Source organism: Herpailurus yagouaroundi, unplaced genomic scaffold, assembly GCF_014898765.1.
Source record: "Herpailurus yagouaroundi ecotype Mexico unplaced genomic scaffold, PumYag 139, whole genome shotgun sequence".
NCBI lineage: Eukaryota > Metazoa > Chordata > Mammalia > Carnivora > Felidae > Herpailurus > Herpailurus yagouaroundi.
The window spans coordinates 81,722,068-81,731,342 of NW_024412394.1; the positions used below are offsets into that span (position 1 = coordinate 81,722,068).

Sequence of the window (9,275 nt, forward strand, 5' to 3'; positions counted from 1 at the left end):
AGAAAAAGAGGCTTAAGGAGCATTAAAACCAGGTAAGTTTGTAGCTGTGGATTGCATATAGGTTTAGGCAGACCAGCTCTAGATGCATTATGGGATCAGTTGGGGACCTTTGATAGGGTCTGCTTTCAGATGAGATGAAAAAAAGAGAAGAGAAAGTTGTCTGAAAAAAAAATCAAGTTGCAAAATGGTGTGATCTCATTTTTAAATACATAGATATATCTAAATATACACATATATAAGATATATTCAATTTTATATGTATATACCTTTGTATCAGATTTTTCCATAAGATGTTAAAAGTTTTAAGATACCTATTGTTTTACATACTACTAAAAAAAAAAAAAAAAGACCACTAATTAATTGTAAGACACCATTGATTGTCAGAAACATCCCAATTTCAGGGATGTTAAGAAATGGGTGGGGGGGGGAGTGTATATTGCAATATAAGAAATGATCTAGAAAGATGTGCATGAAGGTTTTATGGTGGTGATCTCTGGAGAAGAGAGCATTATTTATCTTTAATCATTGCTTGTCTGTATATGCAAATTTCTTATAAGCCAGCCCCTCCCTGCTCACTTCACCCTCACTCAAAGGCTAGAGGGAGGTGATCCCACCCCAGCAGAACCAGTTTTAAAATCTTTTGGCATGTCAGGCACTAGGGTCAAGCCTTGGTTTTAGGATGTGGGGGTGTAAAGTTCCCATTTTTCTTCTTAGCATGTGAGGCCACTGCCAAAACTCCAGGACAACAGGGAAACAATGTGATTCAATAATAGGCTACATACAGGTTGCTGGTAAATAAATGAAAAGCAGTTCCATGATGGTGGTGGATATAATACTTAGGTTTTTGTGTTCAGTTTAGTAAATGTGCAGAAAGGATTCTAATGAATAAACTTGTTTTATTATGTCTTTAATTTCTACCTTCCTTGAATTAACATGTATTAGTTTTTGTGCACTTAAAGGTAGCCATAAATCCAACAGTGAGATTAACTCAGTAGTTTTTCCCAGAGAGAATAAATGGAGATACTTTAATTTTTTATGTTAAAAGAATGCCTAAAGTGATTTTTACCAAACATCATGATGAAAGTATAAGTAAGTAATAGACATTACAGGCTTAAATGTATTATTTAGACCAGTGTGGATTTTTATTTATTTTATTGCATTCTTTCTTTTTATTAAGTCCTGGAATAATTTTATGTTCTTTTTGAAAATATGCACTTTTCTTCCTTTGCTTGGTTACATAGCCATATTTATTTGTTAATTCCTTAATACAGGTGCACACAGAAATAACATGCAAGATTATTTTACTATTTAAAAGAAATTCTGTAACTTTTATATATTTGCCAACAGTGTAGGATATGGTCACTGATCTGAAATCATGGTTGATAGTCATTTTAACTCCTAGCTGTCTGTGCTGTTGTAATCATGTGCATGAAGCCATGACCTGATGCACTGGAGTGCTCAACAGGATGCATTAAAAGTATGTTGATGCCAGTGGGTGATTTCATGTCAAGGTTGCAGGAGGCATTTTATTTTTTTTTAATTTTTTTTTCAACATTTATTTATTTTTGGGACAGAGAGAGACAGAGCATGAACGGGGGGGGGGGGGGGCAGAGAGAGAAGGAGACACAGAATCGGAAACAGGCTCCAGGCTCTGAGCCATCAGCCCAGAGCCTGACGCGGGGCTCGAACCCACGGACCGCGAGATCGTGACCTGGCTGAAGTCGGACGCTTAACCGACTGCGCCACCCAGGCACCCCGGAGGCATTTTACTCCAAAGCTCATTTCTTGATTTGTACTTGTCATCATTTGTTTACTTTTCTTAATATGGTTGTAGGACAGGGAAGGGCATAGGCCCTGGAGCAGACTAGCCTAACTTAGAAACCAGCAACTTGCAACTGATTCAGACCCTGAACTCAGGTTTCATAAATGAGGATCCCCGTCAGCAAGGCTGGGACCAGCCCACAGTCACCACTCCATTGGATCTGGTTGGGCATGTGATGTCATTCAACCCTCCGTGTAGGACTTACTGAGTCATCATGGCCAGTTGTAGGTATAAAGAAAGCAGGCATACGGTAGCATTTGACAAGTACCTTAAGACCTACCTGCTTCCCAAAGATGGACCTGGCCAATGGAGACACGCAATTCCTGCATTATAGTCAGACCTGTGGATATTTGTTACCCTTATTAAAGTGTCTGTATATTGTATTGCATATAAATGAAAGTAAAATGCCGTCTTTTGTGCAAAATACTCCTGTAGCAGGATCAGAAAGTGTATTCACACTCTGTGTTGTACATATGTATGCTGGCTTATTTATTTACTTGTTTGTTTATTTATTTATTTATTTATTTATTTACCCACATCTACCCAATCTGGGTAGGAGTCCTTGGGCACTGGGTAGTAGAGAAGAAAAATAGGTTTAGTCTATTCCAATGGAATAATTCTTAAAACCCCTTTAAATAATGTTCAGTTCTCAGTTAAATTGCCCTCTAGCTCAGATTTCTCTCTTTTTTTTTTAATCCTCCCTTTTCTTTTTCCCTGAATTAAGGAGGTATCTGGTATGTGGAAACAGGATGGATCCATGCAGTGTTTTGTATTCTCTGCTGGCCCTTCCCCCGGGACTGTGACGTCCTCTTGTGCTGACAGTTTCCGCAGATATTACCCATGAGCTTGTTTTCCTCAGTTGGGTTTTAGCCCAGTAGCCCTTCCAAGCTGATTCAGCCTCACTTTGGTTCTCATTGGTGGCAGGTTTTCTCCTCCTCCTCTATCCAGACCTCTCTCCAGAGCCAGTAACCCCAGCCCCAGCTGCAGGGGCACCAACCCCTTATCAAGGTGACAAGTTTCTCCCTAAGTACTCTGGGGGGTTCTGGCCCCCATGCATAGTTAACTGACTGCATAAGGTGATTTGAGGAACTAAACCCCAAGGGCTGGTGCCTGGCCTCCAAGCAGATTAAGGTCCGTTTACAAGGATGTGGCTGTGCTCCAGGTTGGTGTGGGATAACCAGAAAAATATATTTTTTAGAGCCGATAAAGGAGATTGGGGCAGGCTTCCTGTACCAGTCAGGGACCACGAAAGAAGCAGATGGATGGCATGCTCGAAAGGGGTGCCTCATTCAAGGGATTTGAGTGAAGGGACTATTCAAAGAATAGGGGAACCAAGAGGGGGGTGTAGAAGCACCTCAGAACAACAGCAGTGGGAAGTCCATACAATCTGTAGGCTGGAGGAGAGCATCCGATTCTAGGAACTTGACAGGCACTGAGCTGTAGAAGAGGACTCCCTAACAGAAGTCATAGTCTCTGATAGTGAAAAAGCTGAGGCTGCACAGGGCAGCCTGGCAGGGAGGGAGGCAGTCCCTACCCCTGTCTTCTGCTCTGCAGTGTCCCGCTGGGGCTCCCCACTGGCCAACGTGGAAGGGTTAGGGAATTGTATTGGTGTATTCCTTAGGTCAGTCTTCCAGGGCACAGAACAGAGTGGAGAGGAGGGGATCTGGAGGTGCAAACAGAATCTCCATCATTCTGGGCCAAAGCCCAAAGAGAAAGATTGAACATACACATTTCACTTTCTTCTTCCTTCCTTTTTCCCACCGTCTCCAAGAAATGGAACAGGAGACATGTATGCCCTTGGTAAATTCTAATGCACTCTGTACCTAAGGGAACTCCCTTGCCTGGGTGTCCTGGGCTTGGCTTCTGATGATATATGAAGAGGGAAATAAAAATATGAAGAACATCCTCTCCTTAGGAAATCGCCCATTTTGCCAAGCTTTTGTCTCTCTGGAAAACCCAATTTCAGATGCCAAGAATTTAAATGTGAATCTTTTCCCCATGTTTCTTTTGCTCCTCTGCCCCACTTCAGACAGGTGGAAGCCTTAGACCAGCTAGGAAAATACTATATTCTTGGGGAAGCAAAAGAGAATATAGCACATTAATATTTTTTTAAACTATCACCCCCAATTTCACCAATATGCAGCTGTGGTTCATATGGAAATTAAAAACTTCTATAACATTTTCACATGTCTTCTCTTATTTCACATAATTTACTCTTAACAATGATCCCATAAGGTTATCAGTTTTACAGATGAGAACACTGAGGTCAAGTGTACTCTGTAGTTAGTGGCAAACCCACAGATGGTAGAATTCCAGATCTCCTGACTTCCTGGCAAAGGGGGCCTATGCCAGCCAAGGGGGGCATAGTTTGCACATTTTTTTTTCAACGTTTATTTATTTTTGGGACAGAGAGAGACAGAGCATGAACGGGGGAGGGGCAGAGAGAGAGGGAGACACAGAATCGGAAACAGGCTCCAGGCTCTGAGCCATCAGCCCAGAGCCCGACGCGGGGCTCGAACTCATGGACCGCGAGATCGTGACCTGGCTGAAGTCGGACGCTTAACCGACTGCGCCACCCAGGCGCCCCTAGTTTGCACATTTGAAAAGAGAACCAAATTCATGAAGTTGTCTATATTCATAACGTACTGGTGTCTGCTAAAAATTATGTTTCTTGAGTGATTTTGTCCACTGATAACTGCTTTTATTAAAACTATGCTTTTAATCTCCTCTAAAACCTGCTTCCATAGTAACTAGGTCATTTTATACTCATGCTGCCCTGTCACATTCTCATCTGTCACTTGGTGTCTCTTATCATTTGCTTTTATTTTTCCTCCCCATTCTGACTCACTTCCACTGGTGAATCACTTCTTTATTCACCTCCTCTTTCATCTACTCCTAGATTCTGGAATTATCCTCTGACCTCATAATTTGATTACTGCCTTCCTAACCCAGTGAGTTGAGCATATTCTACTGGAAATAGCCGGCCCTGTGCTTCCTTTGTTTGGGTTTGCATGGCTCCCTGCGCTGAGCTGTGTGACTCAAGAACACCCATTGGAAGAGGATGCAGCAGGGAAATAGGAGCAGAAGTAGGAAAAGAAGATGGGGACTTGGCATTTAATGTCAAACAAGAGTGAAGAAGGTAACTGGCCTAATTAGACCCGAACCAACAAGGAACGTGGTTGTGAGTTGTCTTGAATGGCTTCGTTCTGGGAGTGAGACTTTGAAGGATCCATGATGTTGCCGTGGACTGGCACATGTGACAGATCATAGCTGAAGGCTGGCGCACAGAATCTCACTGCATAAGGTCTATGTTATTTTCCCCTGAAAAGAAGAAACTACCCCCTGGAAAGCAAATTCCCTCTTTCCCTAAATCCACTGGAAGTTTCCCAGTTCACATATTGTCAATTAAAGTGGATTTTGAGGGGCGCCTGGGTGGCGCAGTCGGTTAAGCGTCCGACTTCGGCCAGGTCACGATCTCGCGGTCTGGGAGTTCGAGCCCCGCGTCGGGCTCTGGGCTGATGGCTCAGAGCCTGGAGCCTGTTTCCAATTCTGTGTCTCCCTCTCTCTCTGCCCCTCCCCCGTTCATGCTCTGTCTCTCTCTGTCGCAAAAATAAATAAACGTTGAAAAAAAAATTAAAAAAATAAAATGGATTTTGAATTGTGGTTTCTTTCTAGACTGTAAGAAGATACTAAAGATGTTTGATGTCTTGAAAAGTCTAAGTACCTGGCAGTACTGTGTGTAACCTGACATGTGTCCTCTCACACTGTCAAGAGAGGGGTAGATTGAGAACTTGTGTACCAGCTAAGTTTGAACAGTAGCTCTTTAGTTCCTGGACCCAGCTGAGTTAGGGAGACAAGAGTGTCTTAGAGGTTCCTACAAGGGCTCTTCTTTAACCCTAACCCCCAGGGCAGGGGGCTGCTTACCTTCTGGGACCATCTCTTAACTCTGTGCTTGGAATTGCTGCTAGTTCTTGATAAAGGCAGTTCTACAACATTGACTGAAAATACATCGGCCACATCATAAACATAAATATTTACTAGTGGGGAGGGAGGCACCTGGTGGCACAGTAGGTTGGATTTCGGCTCAGGTAGTGATCTCACTGTTGATGAGTTCAAGCCCCACATCCAGCTCCCTGCTGTCAGCACAGAGCCTGCTTCAGATCCTCTGTCCCTATGTCTCTCTGCCCCTCCCCAACTCTCTCTCTCTCTCTCTCTCTCTCTTGCCCACGCACACACCCCCCTCTCTCTCTCTCTCTCTCAAAAATAAATAAATATTTTCTAAAAAATATTTATTAGCAGAAGTGACCATTTCCCCCCTCTTTCAATGACCTACTTAACATTGCTGTACTAAGAATCTACAGATATTCTCATAGGTTGCTGATGTTTGCATAAAACTAACACAGTCTTTCTGAGAGATAATTAGGCAGTGGTTTTCAAAACCGTCATGCCCTTTGCTTGGGTGGCTTGGTCGGTTAAGCATCCAACCCTTGGTTCTGCTCAGGTCATCATCATCTTGCAGTTTCATGAGTTTGAAACCTACGTGGGGTCCTGTGCTGGCAGCGTGAGGCCTACTTGGGGTTTTCTCTTTCCCACTCTCTTTCTACCCCTCTCCTGCGCTCGCTCTCTCTCTGTCTCTCCCTCTCCTTCTCTCTCCCCCCTCCCCCACTTGCACTTATCTTTGTCTCTTTCAAAATGAATGAATAAACTTAAAAAAAAAGTTTCTGTCCTTTGACTCTGTAATCCAATGTACAGTAAATCATCAGGATTTTGCCCAATGATTGACTAGGAAGATGTTCACTGTAGCTTCCCAGTAAACAGGATGAGTTATCAATCATACATGAGACAAAGTACTGGATAACTGTCAAAAATATATAAGTGTGGGGCTGTGTGTCTTTAGACAGACAGGATATTCATGATTTCCTATTGAATAAATCAAGTTCACAACAGTAAATGCATATAAATATATACAAGAAAATGTAGACATATGCATAGAAGAAATACCTAGTAAGGATGGACCAAAATGATATTTGTTTCTAGATAACGTGATTAACAGTAATTTTAATTAGTAATGGATAATTTTATTTTTCTATCTTCTACAATGAACACATATTACTAATGAAAAAGAAAATGATTTAACATTGAACCTGGCCTCTAGAGTAGGTAGATGGGACAAGAATCTGATGAACTTGGTTCAGCAGTATGCCACCTTCACTGATGTGCGTCGGTGTATCAGCAGTGACACAAGGTGCTGATGGTACCCTGTTGATTCAGACCAAAGGATGTGGGTACAGGAGACTCAAGAGTAGGGTCAGCTTGAGAACTTTGCAGATGGTTTCATATTTTTACTCTCTAACAATTGTTCTAATATTGTAGGATAATTATTTATCTTTCTTTTTTTACTTGAGATCAAATTTTTTTTTGAGTTTTTATTTTAGAGAGAGAAACAGAACATTAGTGGGGGAGGGGCAGAGAGAGAGAGGGAGACACAGAATCCTAAGAGGCTCAAGGCTCTCAGCTGTCTGCACAGAGCCTGATGCGGGGCTCGAACCCACGAACCGTGAGATTGTGACCTGAGCCGAAGTCAGAGGCTCAACTGACTGAGCCACTCAGGTGCCCCGAGATCAAATTTATTTTTAATTGTTTTATCAAGTAATTATTTATATACAAAAGTATGTTTACAAAATAAATTTAAAGTGTAGAAAATCTTCGTACACAGAAACTCAGTGTCCCAGAAATGGAGCATTACCATTAACCCTATACGGACCCCATATAAGTTCCCTGTTCCCATTTACACGTACCCTCTCTCAGAGAAAACCCTTTTCCTGAATTATTTTTATCATAGTCTTGCTTTTCTTTTCTAAAGAACATTTTATTTAGGTTTGCATGTTTTTGGCCTTCATATGGATGGGAGTATACTTTATTATTCTTTTCCAATTTGTGTTTTTCTCTCAGTATCTTGTTTCTTTTTTTTTTTTTTTTAACGTTTATTTATTTTTGGGACAGAGAGAGACAGAGCATGAACGGGGGAGGGGCAGAGAGAGAGGAAGACACAGAATCGGAAACAGGCTCCAGGCTCCGAGCCATCAGCCCAGAGCCTGACGCAGGGCTCGAACTCACGGACCACGAGATCGTGACCTGGCTGAAGTCGGACGCTTAACCGACTGCGCCACCCAGGCGCCCCTCAGTATCTTGTTTCTGAGTTTCATCCATGTAGTGTGTAGCTGTAGCTCAGTCATTTTACTGTTGTCATTCGTGCTGGTGTAAATGCACCAGGATATACTTGCGCCTTCTCCTGTTTGTGGACTTTTGCATGGCTCACAGTTCTTGCTACCATTAAAGTTCTTAGTAATGACCTCTGGTGCTCCTATATGAGTGTCTCAGGTGTATACATACACAGGTGTAGAACTGATTGATGGTAGGGTATGTGAACTTACCAGATCATGTTAAATTATTTTTCAAGTCTTTTATCTCTCTTTATATTCTTGCCAGCAATGTGTGCGAGTTTCCATCCTTCACATAGTCGTCAACATTCGATAATGTCAGACTTTGAACTTTTACTAAACCAGTGGGTGTGCAGTGATTTCATCCGTATTTCCCTGAACATCAGTGAGGTTGAGCATATTTTCTTGAGTTTGTTAACCATTTGTGATTTCTCCCCATAGCAAATCTCTTTTGGATGTTTTGGCCCTGTTTTTATTGGGTTATTTACATTTTTGAAACTGGTTTGTAGGAATTCTGCTTATCCTGGAAATGCATCTTTTACTAGTTAAACATGCAGGAGAGATCTTCTTCCAACTAGTGGCTTGCCTTTTAATTTTCCATATAGTGTGCTCGATGAAGAGACATTTGTGATTTTATTCATCCTTTTATTCATTATTTGCCCTTTTTTGTGTCTTTTTTTTTAATTTTTTTTTCAACGTTTATTTATTTTTGGGACAGAGAGAGACAGAGCATGAACGGGGGAGGGGCAGAGAGAGAGGGAGACACAGAATCAGAAACAGGCTCCAGGCTCTGAGTCATCAGCCCAGAGCCCGACGCGGGGCTCGAACTCACGGACTGTGAGATTGTGACCTGGCTGAAGTCGGACGCTTAACCGACTGTGCCACCCAGGCGCCCTCCTTTTTTGTGTCTTAAGAAGTCCCTCCTACCCAGAGGTTCATAAATCCTATTGTCTTCTAAACTGTTTATAATTTGATCTCTGTGAATGATGTAAAGGTATCCAATTTTATTTCTTCTACATGGATAACTATCTGCTTCAGGACAGTTTACTAAAAGGCCTTCCTTTCCCCACAGATGTATAAATGTCCTAATGAAACTTCCGTATCCGTGAGGGCCTAATTCCTGGGTCCTCCAGAGAACATACGCGTTTAAGTTATCCAGATGCCAAGGGCCTCAACTCGGGAATGTCTTTCTTTCTTTCTTTCTTTCTTTCTTTCTTTCTTTCTTTCTTTCT

General features: G+C 42.1%; 1 protein-coding gene across 9 annotated transcripts in view; it reads left to right on the forward strand.

Moving 5' to 3' along the window:
- Positions 1-9,275, forward strand: part of TPD52L1 (TPD52 like 1) — a 113,441-nt gene that overhangs the window by 66,460 nt on the left and 37,706 nt on the right. The window lies entirely within an intron of this gene.